At 32.0% G+C, this 13,434-nt stretch overlaps 1 long non-coding RNA gene across 1 annotated transcript; it reads right to left on the bottom strand.

Moving 5' to 3' along the window:
• Positions 1 to 10,112: 10,112 nt before the first annotated feature.
• On the bottom strand, positions 10,113 to 13,086 carry LOC149516767 (uncharacterized). Its single transcript, XR_016345117.1, has 2 exons — positions 12,670 to 13,086; positions 10,113 to 12,489 (listed from the first exon to the last, which is right to left on the bottom strand). It is a non-coding gene; the product is annotated as an uncharacterized LOC149516767 (long non-coding RNA).
• Between the last annotated feature and the right edge of the window lie 348 nt (positions 13,087 to 13,434).

The raw sequence follows: 13,434 nt of genomic DNA on the forward strand, positions 1-13,434 counted from the left end.
CATTGGTTCTGTACCAAAATAGATCTTCATTGATTATCTTTACCATAATTCACCTTGCATTCTCTTATTGTTTCACCCCTAGAATGAATTGAGAAAATGCTTGATTGCATTGTATTTGTCAAGATTTGAAATGATAATAAATGAATGAATATGTGCTTAAAAGGGTCTTGCATTCATTTGAAAAGAAATCTAAGGTGATGAAGAAATGGTAGAGACCTAAAAGAGATGATTTGAAAAGATATATGATGTGATGGGGCAAATCTTGAAAAGCGATACAACCAAGTGATGAGTACAAGGATGAATTGGTCGAATGGTGGGAACAATCAGTGGACAGAGTTTATTTTGGAATGGTTGATGCTGAGACAAAGACCCAGTGATGGTGGATGAAATTTGTTTTGAAATTTGCTAGTGCTGAGAAATTCATGGAATGATGGTCAAGGGATGATCGATTGATGAAGCTTATTCCAAAGTATTGAGAAACTGAACAAGGAAGAATGTGAGTGGAAAAGATAAATTGAGAGCTACACTGGTTCGATCTTAGAAGAGCAGTGCAATTGGATCCTTGAGGAATCAAAGGGCTTGACACCCAAGAAAAAAGAGCTAGAGAAACTTGAGTACCATACATTGAATAGAAATTAATTGGCCATCATTTGCATAGCATGCATTGAAATTCATATGCATTTGCACAGCATACACTACTTTCAGGAGAATATAGTGTATAAATTCAAGAAGCAGGGGTGTTCCAACATCCCACATGGAGAAGACAGATATAAAAAGACTTTGCAAGTTTGAGAAGAAACTTGTCAGGTAAGTTCCTAATCCTCGAAATAGGATGTCTCTTGGTATCAGGGTTGATTTATAAGACCTTTGGGCATAATCTCCTGAAATCCCTTCAAACACAACTTTCAACTCCTTCGGACATGATTGTCTAGGAGTATTTACTTTCCAAAGTTCGTTGCCTCTGTTTAGAGGAGCAATTTATTTTTCCAAAGTCGTGGTACCTCTGTTGAGAGGAGCAATTTACTTTTCAAAGTCGTGGTGCCTCTGTTTAGAGGAGCAATTTACTTTTCAAAGTTCGTTGCCTCTGTTGAGAGGAGCAATTTACTTTTCAAAGTCGTGGTACCTCTGTTGAGAGGAGCAATTTACTTTTCAAAGTCGTGGTGCCTCTGTTTAGAGGAGCAATTTACTTTTCAAAGTTCGTTGCCTCTGTTGAGAGGAGCAATTTACTTTTCAAAGTCGTGGTGCCTCTGTTGAGAGGAGCAATTTACTTTTCAAAGTTGTGGTGCCTCTGTTGAGAGGAGCAATTTAATTTTCCAAAGTCGTGGTACCTCTGTTGAGAGGAGCAATTTACTTTCCAAAGTGGTGGTACCTCTGTTGAGAGGAGCAATTTACTTTTCAAAGTCGTGGTGCCTCTGTTGAGAGGAGCAATTTACTTTCCAAAGTCCGTTGCCTCTGTTTAGAGGAGCAATTTACTTTCAAAAGTCGTTGAGTCTCTGTTTAGAGGAGCTTCGGCAAAAAAAAAAAAAAAAAAAAAAAAAAAAAACAAAAAAAACAAAAAAAACAAAAAAACAAAAAAACAAAAAAACAAAAAACAAAAAAAACAAAAAAACAAAAAAATAAAAACAAAAAAAAATCAAAAATAAAAAAAATCAAAAATAAAAATGTTGAGTTGAGTCTTGATTGGGTGTCTACGTCTTTGCGCAATTTCTGTTTCACAGAAAATGTGCAAAGAGGGGCAGCTGTAGACACCCAATTGGGTCCGGGCCCAGATCAATTGGGCCTGGCCCAAACGGGTAAGGCCCAATTCAATCTTGTATTTTTTTTTCTTCTTTTGTATTTTATTATTATTATTATTATGTATATATTTATTTATTTTTTTATTAGATTAGATTTATATGTATATAGTTGTATATTTATTATTATTATTATTTTTTTGTAATATATACTTGGGTTTATCTTATTTTATTATTATTATTATTATTATTATTATTTTTAATTATCTGTTCTGATTTTTTCTGATTATCAGATATATATATATATATATATTTTTTAAATATCTTTTGATTTATCTGATTATTATCTAGTATTTTTTTATTTTTGATTTTGGAGGGCTAAGATTGAAGCTGAAGAATCCTACTGGGAGTGGGGATTCAATCTAAAGAGTCCAATTGGATTCAAAGACTGAATCCCCGTCCAAGGAGGAGTTGGGATTGATCAGAAACTCCTGATCAATCCCTATAAAAGGCACCCCCTGGAACAGTTCAAGAACACACAGAAAACAGTAAGCAAAGCTACTGATTTGAGAGAAAAGGAGGCGTATAGGAAGCTAGGAAAAGTTTAGGAGTGGTCTGGGAGTGAGAAAAAAATTTTAGAAAATTTTTGGCGAAAAATTTTTCTGGAAATTCTGGGAAATTTCCAGAATCCGGCGAAAATTCCGGCGAAATTTGAATTTTCCGGCAACAATTCCGGCGAACTTTGAAGTTTCCGGCGACCAACCCAGTTTCCGGCGAAAAATCCCAGAAACCGGCGATATTCCGGCCAACTTCCGGCGAAATTTCCAGATTCCGGCCAAATTTCCCAGAATCCGGCACCGGTGTTCTTCGGTTTTTAGAGAGAAGGGAGAGAAAAGGGAAGGAAGAGAGAGAGGGGAGAGGAGCGTTCTGCCGAAAAACGAAGGGGATTGCCTTTTATACCCTCCCAAAACGACGTCGTTTTGGCTTTAAGTTAATCAGAGGATCCGCGCGTTTTGCCGAAAACCCGACTCGACCCGGGCGTCGACCCGCTTTCTGACCCGCGCGTGCCCAGCCCCCCCTCCGAGCCGAGCCGAGCCGAGCCGGTCTTCCCGAGCCGCTTCTCCGAGCCGTTTTCTCTTCCTTGAGCCGAGCCGAGCCGAGCCACGATCCGAGCCGCTCCAGGTTTTTTTTTTTTTTTTTTTTTTTTTTTTTTTTTTTTTTGAATTTTTTTTTGAATTTTTTTATTTGACTTTGATTTTGATCTTGATTTTTTTTAATTAATCCGACGACGGAGCCTCTACAAGTAAAAACAGTAGTTTTTCTTGCATACTCTTGAGGTGAGGGAATTTTCTCAATTTTCTGCTAAAAGTATTAGAGTCAATTGAGAATAATTTCCGATAATTAATTACTTGGCTGATTTTGATTTTCTTTAATTAATCCGACGACGGAGCCTCTGCGAGTGAAACAGTAGTTTTTCTTGCATACTCTTGAGGTGAGGGAATTTTCTCAATTTTCTGCTAAAAGTATTAGAGTTAATTGAGAATAATTTCCAATAATTAATTGGATGATTTTGATTTTTCTTTAAATAATCCGACGACGGAGCCCCTGCAAGTGAAACAGTAGTTTTTCTTGCATACTCCTGAGGTGAGGGAATTTTCTCAATTTTTTGCTAAAAGTATTAGAGTCAATTGAGAATCATTTCCAACAACTAATTACTTGGTAAAATTTTAAGGCTTTTGGATAACACAAATTTAAGCTGGTACCATCTTTTGATGGGCGTTGTGAGGGTGCTACAACCTTCCTCACACGTAACCGAACTCCCGAACCCTGTTCTGGTTAACAGACCCGAACCTATTCTTTTAGGGACCCTTAAGTTTAGGTGTTCCCTAAAAGGACAGATTCTTTAGGTGGCCAATCGCACCTAGATAAAAAAGATTGGTGGCGACTCCCTAAAGTCAATGTCTGGCGATAGATCCCCGGATCTAGACGTTATGACAAGCCTTATTCAACAAGTATAAAAAATTTTTTTCCAAAAAAATTAAAGGTTTTTCTTAATTTTCGAATCTTAATTATTCTATGCGATAAAAAATGTGTTTTTCCTTTTAAAAAAATTTAAATTAAATTTGAATGCTGTTTCATTTTTGGCATTTTCATTTGATCTTTTTGCATATATTTTTATCATTTAAAAATATAATGATAAGATAATACATGTACCCCATCCCATGCGCATTATAATAAGATATATATGCATTCCATCTCATTCATATCAATAGATTGTACATGCATCCAATGCACATCTTAACAAGTAGTGCATGCATTCCATCTCATTACATATCTTAAGGCAATATCTATCTCATTAAGCCAACACAACACATGAATTGCATTCCATATAGACATATATCATGCACATGATAGGTCCGTGCATTTCATACAAGTATATTGCATTAGTCATAAGTATACATCTCATCATTCATGTAAATATGTCTTTGCATTTCATGCATATAGATTCATAAATGGTAGGGTTTTATAGAACATGCATTGCATCTTATATCCCACCATCCCTGTAACAGAACACTATATTCCTTGCATACATATTCATAGATAATGAAATTTTTATTATTTGGGGCCTTATACATATAAAAATCCATTACCTTAGGCATATTTGCATTTCATGATATTTTTTACATCCTCATCATATTCATGCATTCATAAACATGCTATGTGTGTCATATAAGTTAAAAATTATTTTTGTGGCATTCATTCAATAAGGGTAATAAGATAAAATTCTTGGTCTAAGTCCCGAAATAAAATGTCTATCTTGGTGAAAATCAAAATGACAAAAATGAGAGACCAATTAGAAGTAATAATTAGTGTATTGAGTTGAATCAAGAGAAACTTTGGCTTGAGTTTTAGAAGATGAAGTAATAGATGGCTCAATTGATATAAATGGTTAAAGGTAGTAGTGGGGTTAAGTTTGTTACTTTTTAAGAATCGTTGTCACTTGGAATTCCATTAAATCAAAATCAACTAGCGCTTATTAGTTCCAACACTTTTCTCAACCATACTAAGGCATTGGGTGATTTGAACAGTGACTAAAGTTTGGATGAGCTCAAAAGAGGAACGCATGAATTAGCTACATAAATGATTGAACTCAAAAGTTTGATTTTCAAGATAAAGTCACATAGCTTTAAACAATCATCACCAATAATCCCAAGTCTAAACCCGTACTTAAGTCTTTCTCCTGACTATTTTCGACCTCCTTTCCAAACATCTAGGATTGGGTCCCTAAATTTCATGCAATCTTCGAGAATTTTACACTTGAATCTACGTTCACCACATTACATTTCACAACCACTTGTTCAGCATGCTATCCTATCACCACCTTTTAGCCCAATTTTCAACCTAAAGTTTCCTAATTCACTCCAAGACTAACTATACCATCATTTTTCCAACAAAAAAAATCAGTTATAGAACAAAAAAAACTCTCGTAACACCAAAGAAAAAATCTTTATTGATCTAATATCCATATCTTATATAGATTTATACCTATTACTCTAAAAAAACTATCTCATTGCCCTTGTCCCTATTAAATCCCTCAAACTACTTTATCCTAAATGGTATAACCCCAATGTTTGATGTGAATACCATCTTGGCATCACAAGCCATTCTTTGAAAGATTGCTTATCTTTAAAATATAAAGTATAGAGACTGATGAAAATCAAATATTTACGTTTTGACATCGAAATAAAGCTAGTGATTTATAAAAATCCTTCATCAGTCTATGCTGAAATAGCAATCAGTGCTGTAGATAGTAGTCAAACTCGCCAAGATAATGAATAAAAGTAAAAACCTTAAAGTAAAAGGTCATCCTCCCTAGCACTCATAGTCAATTACCTTTGGATTTCTTAGGCAATGGCAATGGGGAGTAAGAGCTAGTTTAGCACTTTTTGGCTTTAGTCCTAGAATAGTTTATGATGTATAAACTTGAAACTTTTGAGAATGAATGAAACTTTTGAATTTTCTATGAATGGATGCCTCTATTTACATTAATAATGGTACGTCTAAAAGAGCTTATGAAAAAGAAAAATGGTTTTAAATATGTTTTCACTGAACTTTTGAGGCGGAAGGAATGCCTTTAGATAACCCAGCCTAAATATAAGTTGAAACACAAGCTCATCTTCAACAATAATAATAAATTTTGACTTGTATATCATTCACCATTTGTTTGAATTCATTTTTTTTCATTCTAGCTAAGGACAAAGAATGATTATTATGAATATACTTTCATCAAACCTTCAAAGCAAAAAGATATTCTTGAAAGTTTTAATAATAGAATTCATGTTATGCATTTTTTACTTCTGGTAATAAGTAAAAGATTCAAAGATAGTGCATCATAAGAAATAAAATCAATTAAATCTGTGCACTTATAACACTCGAGCCCATACCAGAATCATGGAAAATGAAGGTGTAAGTCAGACAAACAGAGTGAAAAAAACTCAATGAGAGATCAAGGAAACAGTTATGGGAATGCAACAAAATATGGATAAAAAGTTGGTAGATTCAATCAGATGTTAGTAGGGTTGACAAAAAGAAAATGAACTATTGAAACACGTAAGATGAAAGTGGAAATAGTTGTTAAAACATCATTGTATCCATTTGGGTTCACATATGTTCAAGATCCCTATATGCTGTAAGCACTTCCAGCAATTCATCGACCTTATACTAGCACTTATACCAAGTTATCCTTAGTTTAGATAAATACCAATCTCGAACCTACTTTTTACGACTCCATTACTGTGCCTAATACGGATGATCTAAAAGAATTGAAGAAATTGAAAACGGTGCCAAATCCATCAGGAGATATAGTGATGAACAATATGTATAACTTATTGGAAGAGAGACTAATGGTAATTGAAGGCTATGATGTATATGAGAGTGTTGATACTAGTGAACTTAGTCTAGTGCCTAATATTGTCATTCCTTCAAAATTTAAAGCCTCATTTTTTAAAAGTATAATGGAATGAAATGTCCTTCAACTCACATTATCATGTACTATAAAAAAATGACAGTCCACACTTATGATGATAAATTGTTAATCTATTACTTTTAAGATAATCTCATCAGATCTACAACAAGATGATATGCTCAGTTAGATTAAAATAAGATTTGCTTCTAGATTGATTTAACTAGGATTTTTCTAGCAAAATATAACCATGTTGAAGATATGACACCAGATAGATTGTCCTTACAGAACATAAAGAAAAAATCAATTGAAACTTTTAAAAAACATGCACACAAATGGAAAGACATACCAACCTAAGTACAACCACCCTTGTTAGAGAAAAAAATCATTGTTTTGTTTGTCAATTTCATGAACACTCCCCATTACGAAAGAATGATAAAAAATATCTTCAAAAATTTTACTAACATAGCAATTTTTGTGAAATTATAGAAAATACAATCAAGAATGACAATATTAAGTTGAAAGATGCAAGGGACGTTGAAGAAAGAAGTATATCAAAAAAGAATAAAGGAAAAGTGTAAGCAGTCACAATGGAAAGGCATCTACCTAAGAACTTCATCCCATACAACCCATATCCTCTTAATTAACTCTATTACCTTGTCACAGGTAATATCTCTCAAAGCCTATATCTTTGCCTACTAAACTAGCATTTGTGTGTTCTAGCAAATTCTTATCCTCAAATGACCATTCACAATCTTGAACCCATCACCCAACCAACAATGAACCAAAAAAGACTAATGAATGATAAAAAACTGTCAATCCCTATTTCTAACATTTTTCCTTTACTAATAGAAGGTTTGTATCTCACTTTTATACCTTCAAAAACAACACCAAATCCATTAACAAGGAGTTTTAATCCTAATGGCAAGTGTGATTATTATATAGGGATAATTGGCCACTTGGCTGAAAAATGTAGACAATTGAAGGGAAATGTTAAGAATCTTATTAAGAATGGGTATTCTGACTCTAAAGTTGATAGAATAATGAAAATTGACTCTATCTAATTACAAAATGTGAGTAGTTGAGATGAGGAAGAAGGTTTCGAGTTTTGAAAAATCAGGATAGGATAATTTTTTTTTAACCTTTGACCTTTTGTGTGTGACATATATATGATATCCTTAAGAGTTATTCAAATTAATCTTGAAAAAAAATGAATGCTGTGAATTTTTCTATGAAATTTTGTTTGTATGCATTTGTTTGAATAAAAGCCCCACATAATTAATTTCTAAAGTCATAAAAGGAAAAATACTTTGAAAAAAAAAAGAGGGAAGAAAAAGAAAAAGAAAAAGTTTTCTTTTGCAATAAAAAATGAAAAGATTCTCAAAAGAAATAACGATTACTATTAGAAAAAGCTTATCAAATGCCTTGACACCTTTTTGAATACTTTTATGTCTTTAATTACTCAAATAATTTGACTTATCAACCATAACTTTTTAGAGAATGTGAGTTAGAATTTATACTTAATAATATTATGACATACAGGGGTGATAATCTTTTCGTTGGCAATGAACGAAAAAGGACAATTTTAAAAATTCATTTTGAATTTAAAAAATCATGTAAAATACTCTTTCAAATGTTCAAATGTAATTCAATGTGTCAAAATTTTACTATAATCATAAACACGAAAAATGCCTAAACTTTTTTTCTTAACCAACCCTTTATTTTACATCTTAAGGCACATAACTAAAAGAAGCAACATTTCTTTTTGTCTCAAACAATTTGTTTTATGCATTAATACCTTTTCTCCTCTTGCCACCAAGAAAATGTCAAACAATTTAGAACCAAATGAGCCTTTTTGACTATGTGATCAAATCTGAAAACATCCCATATAACTTGATTTTCATCATCATAAAAACCTTAAGTGAAAAACAAGATAGGGCATTAGTAACAAAAAAAAATAAAAAACAAAAATAATAAAAAGATGTATTTTATCTCACTCTTCAATAATTTGCTCATTTTAACTCAATGATCATGTTTGAAATGATGAATGACCATATTTTTTCATCCTTCTTATATAAAAAAATTATCTACTTGCTATCCATTTAAGCTTATTAAATTTTCTGTTCCAAAATGAACCCCGAACATAGATCATTTTCTATACTAAGGGAAAAATAAGGACATCTTCAAAAGCTCAACTTCAAGGAAAGTGTTTGATATTGAGAATGTCTAACATGCACTTTAGATATGAGAGTCCGGGGCAAGAAGTGAATAAGGTTTCAATTAGAATCCAAAGAACTTAATAAAGTAGATTGCTAAAGATGAAGTCAAATATTTTTAGAAAAATAAAAACAAAAAAAAAGTAAAAAAAGATATACATGCCCCTTAAAGATGAGAGTTTGAGGTAAAAAGTGAAGCTTCAGATAGAATCTTAAGAAAAAAGAAGATAAAATTCAAGAAAGTAAAATGCAACAGATGAAGTTAAATGTTTTCCAAAAAAAAAAAAAAGAGCAAAGATAAAAAAATACATGACCTTTCATCCCAAGAATACTCATTAAGATCATTGACCTAATTACCTCGAATAACATGTTTTAAGTTTATTTATCCATTCTTTCAGAACCCCAAACCTTGACCTACATTACATAAATTGAAAAACCCATTTTGATCAAATGCGGACACTTGAATTGAAGCGATATGTACTTGAACTTTTATATATACTTGTTATTAATTGATAAGATGTTACCAAATTCTTCATTGTTAGAAAATATAACTCTAAGGTGAAAACTCAAAAAAGGTAATTTAGAGCTAAAGCCACTCTTGAAGCTTTAAAAGAATTTTAAAGTTTCAAAGTTTTATCCAAAATAAAAAATCTCAATGCAAAACTTTTTAAAGGGTTAATACCCATTAAAGACTTTGCATTTCATCAAATGGTGAAAATTAAAATAAAACCAACTTTTTTCTTTTCTCAAATCTTGTTTGAAAAATAATAACTAGTTTTGATACATATTGAAGTATCACGTTTTCAATAAAAGAAAAGTGTTTTAAAAAATTATCTCTTTCATGAGCTTAAGAGAAATCCTTGCAACCTTTGTCGAGCTTTTCGTTGAGATATGACCACCAATGAAAAAAATTGAATTGTCGATTGCTCCTCATCCACAAGCATTCTAAATAGTAATCATTAATTTTCAAGAGATTCAAAAGTCGTGAGTTTTTAACTTTTCTCATTGATTACGAAAATACTTTGTGGGGTAATTTTATGATCACTTTTGAAAAGTTCAAAGATTATTTGAGCATTTTATACAAAATACTAAGATCATTTTTAGTGAAAAATAAACATTAAAATTTTGAACAGAGATTTTTTGAAAAAAAAAAGTAAAAATAATCTTCGTATTTGCATTACTTGCATCATGAGAGAGATATTTGACCCACAAACAAAAAACAAAATAAAAGATATTCATAGTTGTATCACTTACATGCGCATCATAAAAATGATATTCGCATTTGCATCACTTACATTCACACTTACATGTACATTAAGAAAAATACATTCGTATTTGCATCTACATCATGAACAAACATTCACAATTGCATCGCTTGCATCTGTATCATTAAAAAGATATTTGTATTTGAATCATGGCATCTACATTATAAAAAAGTGTTTGTAAAAACATTCACATAAAAGGAACTTTAGCATTTGCATTATGAAAAAATCACTCATATTTATTTTTAAGAGGCAACAAGACAAAAAAGTTTGTCATGAAAAGATAAAAAAAAAAAAGAAAAAATAGTTTGATAAGAGAACAAAATATCAAAAAGGTTTGAAGAGTGGAAAAAATTGATTTGTAAAAAACAAAGTGATTTTTAAAAAATGAATGAGAAAAATAAGATACGATACAAAATAAGACTTAAGCTCAGATTAGCTGACAACCAATTAAGATTTTAAACCCAGTTTAGTTGACACATTAAGTTTGATTTGGCCGACATAGTTAAAAATTTAAGTTCAATTTAACTGACACCCAAATTAATTTAAGCCTAGTCAAGTTAACACCAGGATCTTTAAAATCTCCGAGCATTGAGGTAAAATATTTTAAATTTTCAAAGTTTCAATGCCTTTGATATAAATAGCACTAAAAGATAATGAGATTTGTAAGACCTTTGGATATAATTTTTACGATCTCTAAGCATAATCTTAAAAACTTTCAGGCAAATTGTTTTAAAGTTTCAAAGCTTTAAATCCTCTAACATGAAGAGTACTCAAAGATAATGAGATTTGTAAGACCTCAAAGTATAATCTGTAAAATTTTCAAGTAAAATATTTTAAATTTTTAAGATTTCAATGCGTTTAAGACTAGAAGCATTAAAATATGTTGAGATTAGTAATACATCCGGATGTAATATTTAAATTCTTCGAACAAAATTCGTAAGTCTTTTAAGCTAAATTTGTTTAATTTCGAAATTTATAAAACTTTCGGATATAATCTCTAAATCCTTTGGATATGATTCATAAATCTTTCAAATTAAATCTATTTTAATTTTGAGATTTATAAGACTTTTAAGCATGATCTCTTATTTTATTTTTAAAAGGTATTAAGTCTTTATTTAAGAGAGTTTTCAAATTTGTTTTCGAATTAAAAATCCAAAAAAATCTAAAAAAAATACAAAAATATAAAAAAAAAAAAACTGTTGAAAAATTTTAAATTATTATTTTGAACAAAATTGATGTCTTTTCTTTACCCTATTCATGATTCTTAACAATGCACAAAAAGAAAACAACTGCAAATGTCAAATTTATCTTGATCTATAAATTAGGCCTTAGTTATAAAAACTGAACCTAAGTCCGTTATTTTTGTTTTATTTTTTATTTTATTTTAGGTTTTTTTATTTTGATATCTATTTAATTTTCTAATTTAGTATTAAAATAAAATATTAATAAGATATTAATAATCAATTAATTTAATAAAAAAATAAAAAAACAAAAAACAAAGCGAAAAACAAAGAGATTGGTGCCAATGGATACATACACAGTACCACCGACCACCCACCCTTCGTGTCCTTGTTCACCAAAGCCTTGTGCACCCCGCTGTACACCTGTGCTGAGCTCCACTGCACCATCCACCCTAGTGGCCACCTACTCCATTCACTATCCCTAGGTAGCCAACCCTATAAAAGACTTTTTTTTTTTATTCGCTCTCCACGCTCGAACCCCAGCAATGAGAGAACCCACACCAAAGCTACCGTATTCCCAAACCCTTTTAATCCTGTATCCCCATACTAGACCCCAACCAAGCCATAAACTAGAGGAAGACCTTCCGTTCTGCTTCCATAGACATCAGCACCAAGCACTAACATGGCACCCTTCATCCTTGCTCCAACACACCCAAACCATCCCTAAAGCACTCTTAAACTCAACAGAGCCCTGGCACCCATTCCATCAACCTAGCAAGCATGACTCTTTAAGACTTCAATAGCCTTCCTTGTCGTTTGGCCAACACCCAACCCCTGTATGCACCAAACTGGTTGCACCCTCTTCAATAGCCTCCCCTGTTGCCCAGCCAACACCTAGCATTACACTTCTCCACCAACACCAAGCTCTGGCCTAACAACTAAATCCATCACAGTTGATTTGCACCAAGCACTGCCAAATCCCAATTTAACCCAACGCTTTTCTATTTGAACAAAAACACTACTAAAACAATCTGCCATATCTAAATTAAACACATCTCCACACACACCCCTAGCCTCCACACGCACACCGCCAACACCTCGGCCCTTGCACGAACCTAACACACAAATACCCTAAAAAAAACCACCACAAACACCCCATTCAGTAATCTATAGCAAAATAAAGAAAACAAAAACACACAGTCCTTTCCCTGATGAGGAACCCGCACTAAGCCTCCTTGTAAAAAAATCAAAAGCAAAGAATAAAAATCAGTCAGTTTACAAAAAATAAATAAATAAAAGAAAGACAGCTACGCTGTAAGAAAGTGAATGCTGACGGCGTCTTTTAGAAGATCAAGATTGATGAAGAAGAAGATCAAGATTGATGAAGAAGTAGATCAAATAGGGAAGAACAACATATTAAAAGATCAAAAGGATCCGATGGTGGGATCGTAACTTTTAGCAGTTTGAAGTTTTGGGTTTTAGGTTTAGATCTAAAAACGTGGAGGCTGACTTATGGAAAATGGAGCCTAAATCTGAGAAGAAGGTAAAAGAAAAAAGCGTTTAGGCATTTTTTAAAGGCCAAACGGCATGAATCAGGGGTTGGAGATGACGTGGTACAGCAACACCGACGGTGGTGTCTTGCTGGAAGTTAGGTTGTGGGAAGGGATTTTGGTTTTTGTTGAAAAGAAATTACTTTTTTTAGAAGAAGAGTTAAATGAAGTAAGAAAAAATAGTTGGTATTTATCGTAGTTAAAAAAATTCAAAACAACATCATTTTATGCTTAGAAAGAATTGTACGTGGACCTGGATCCAATCCAAGGTTTACGTATCTGATTCGTGATCTGCTCTCTACTAACCGGTTCAATTAAATTGATTTTGAATTGCTCTTGATTTGCCCATGCTAGCATTGATTCGTTTCGAATTTAAGTAAAAATAATTTTTTTATAATTTTTTTGAATTAATTTTTAATATTATTTTTATTATTTTAAAATTTATTGTAAATATTTATACACGTTAAAATATTTAAATTTGTTATAATAAATTTTGATTGTTTTTATAATAATAATTAGTAAAAAT

This window comes from Durio zibethinus, chromosome 9 (assembly GCF_047325235.1).
Source record: "Durio zibethinus cultivar Kanyao isolate XHJ-2024 chromosome 9, ASM4732523v1, whole genome shotgun sequence".
Taxonomy (NCBI): domain Eukaryota; kingdom Viridiplantae; phylum Streptophyta; class Magnoliopsida; order Malvales; family Malvaceae; genus Durio; species Durio zibethinus.